The 2,500-nt window shown below is 64.4% G+C and overlaps 1 non-coding gene across 1 annotated transcript; it reads left to right on the forward strand.

The window, feature by feature from the left end:
- Positions 1 to 651: 651 nt before the first annotated feature.
- LOC141979406 (5S ribosomal RNA) lies at positions 652 to 770 on the forward strand. Its single transcript, XR_012636821.1, has one exon. It is a non-coding gene; the product is annotated as a 5S ribosomal RNA (ribosomal RNA).
- The last annotated feature ends 1,730 nt before the right edge of the window (positions 771 to 2,500 follow it).

Genomic DNA, 2,500 nt, shown 5'->3' on the forward strand with positions numbered 1-2,500 from the left:
GCCCACCCGAGGCAGGGGAGTCAGTAAGGGAAAGGGGACGAGGCGGCCCGGAGCCGGGTGCCCGGAGCCGGGTGCCGGCGGCCAGGATCGGGCCCCTGGAAGTCTGAAAAATTTTTTTCACCGACCCCCAAAGTGGTATTGGGGGGGGCTCATAAAGCCTCCGGAGCGAAAAAAAAAAAAAACGGAAAAAAGGATCGGGCCCACCCGAGGCAGGGGAGTCAGTAAGGGAAAGGGGACGAGGCGGCCCGGAGCCGGGTGCCCGGAGCCGGGTGCCCGCGGCCAGGATCGGGCCCCTGGAAGTCTGAAAAAAATTTTTTCACCGACCCCCAAAGTGGTGTTGGGGGGGGCTCACGAAGCCTCCGGAGCGGAAAAAAAAAAACGGAAAAAAGGATCGGGCCCACCCGAGGCAGCGGAGTCAGTAAGGGAAAGGGGACGAGGCGGCCCGGAGCCGGGTGCCCGGAGCCGGGTGCCCGCGGCCAGGATCGGGCCCCTGGAAGTCTGAAAAAAAAATTTTCACCGACCCCCAAAGGGGTGTTGGGGGGGGGCTCATGAAGCCTCCGGAGCGAAAAAAAAAAACGGAAAAAAGGATCGGGCCCACCCGAGGCAGGGGAGTCAGTAAGGGAAAGGGGACGAGGCGGACCGGAGCCGAGTGCCTACGGCCATACCGGACGGAAGGCCCCCGATCCCGTCCGATCTCGGAAGGTAAACCGTCCCGGGCCTGGCTAGTACTTGGATGGGTGACCGCCTGGGAATCCCAGGTGCCGTAGGCAGCTTTTCCCGCTGCGAGCCAGCTCTCTCCTTTTCTGGGGAACAAGGGCAGGGTCGCCCTGCCAGGGGCCCTGGGGCTGAAGTCCCTGCCGGCCACCAGGTCAACCCGGAGCCTGCCCCTCTGCGGCCAGCAGGTCAACCCCATACCGGCAGGGGGTTGACCTGGTGGCCGGGAAGCAGAGCGGCCAGCAGGTCAACCCCATACATTCAGCGGGTTGACCTGGTGGACGGGAAGGAAAGCGGCCAGCAGGTCAACCCCATACTTTCAGCGGGTTGACCTGGTGGCCGGGAAGGAAAGCGGCCAGCAGGTCAACCCCATACATTCAGCGGGTTGACCTGGTGGCCGGGAAGGAAAGCGGCCAGCAGGTCAACCCCATACATTCAGCGGGTTGACCTGGTGGCCGGGAAGGAAAGCGGCCAGCAGGTCAACCCCATACATTCAGCGGGTTGACCTGGTGGCCGGGAAGGAAAGCGGCCAGCAGGTCAACCCCATACATTCAGCGGGTTGACCTGGTGGCCGGGAAGGAAAGCGGCCAGCAGGTCAACCCCATACATTCAGCGGGTTGACCTGGTGGCCCGAAAGCAAACCGGCCACCAGGTCAACCCGGAGCCTGCCCCCGCGGGCAGGGGCCAAGCGGACCCCCCTCCGCCCGGGCTTGCCCTGCTCCGAGCCGGGGCTTAATCCCCGTCCGGCCACCAGGTCAACCCGGAGCCTGCCCCTCTGCGGCCAGCAGGTCAACCCCATGCCGGCAGCGGGTTGACCTGGTGGCCGGGAAGGAAAGCGGCCACCAGGTCAACCCCATACTTTCAGCGGGTTGACCTGGTGGCCGGGAAGGAAAGCGGCCACCAGGTCAACCCCATACTTTCAGCGGGTTGACCTGGTGGCCGGGAAGGAAAGCGGCCAGCAGGTCAACCCCATACATTCAGCGGGTTGACCTGGTGGCCGGGAAGGAAAGCGGCCAGCAGGTCAACCCCATACATTCAGCGGGTTGACCTGGTGGCCGGGAAGGAAAGCGGCCAGCAGGTCAACCCCATACATTCAGCGGGTTGACCTGGTGGCCGGGAAGGAAAGCGGCCAGCAGGTCAACCCCATACATTCAGCGGGTTGACCTGGTGGCCGGGAAGGAAAGCGGCCAGCAGGTCAACCCCATACATTCAGCGGGTTGACCTGGTGGCCGGGAAGGAAAGCGGCCAGCAGGTCAACCCCATACATTCAGCGGGTTGACCTGGTGGCCGGGAAGGAAAGCGGCCAGCAGGTCAACCCCATACATTCAGCGGGTTGACCTGGTGGCCGGGAAGAAAAGCGGCCAGCAGGTCAACCCCATACATTCAGCGGGTTGACCTGGTGGCCGGGAAGGAAAGCGGCCAGCAGGTCAACCCCATACATTCAGCGGGTTGACCTGGTGGCCGGGAAGGAAAGCGGCCAGCAGGTCAACCCCATACATTCAGCGGGTTGACCTGGTGGCCGGGAAGAAAAGCGGCCAGCAGGTCAACCCCATACATTCAGCGGGTTGACCTGGTGGCCGGGAAGGAAAGCGGCCAGCAGGTCAACCCCATACATTCAGCGGGTTGACCTGGTGGCCGGGAAGGAAAGCGGCCACCAGGTCAACCCCATACAGGCAGCGGGTTGACCTGGTGGCCCGAAAGCAAACCGGCCACCAGGTCAACCCGGAGCCTGCCCCCGCGGGCAGGGGCCGGCATACCCCCGTCCGTCCGGGGTCGCCCTGCCCCG

The sequence above is a fragment of the Natator depressus genome, chromosome 28, assembly GCF_965152275.1.
Source record: "Natator depressus isolate rNatDep1 chromosome 28, rNatDep2.hap1, whole genome shotgun sequence".
NCBI lineage: Eukaryota > Metazoa > Chordata > Testudines > Cheloniidae > Natator > Natator depressus.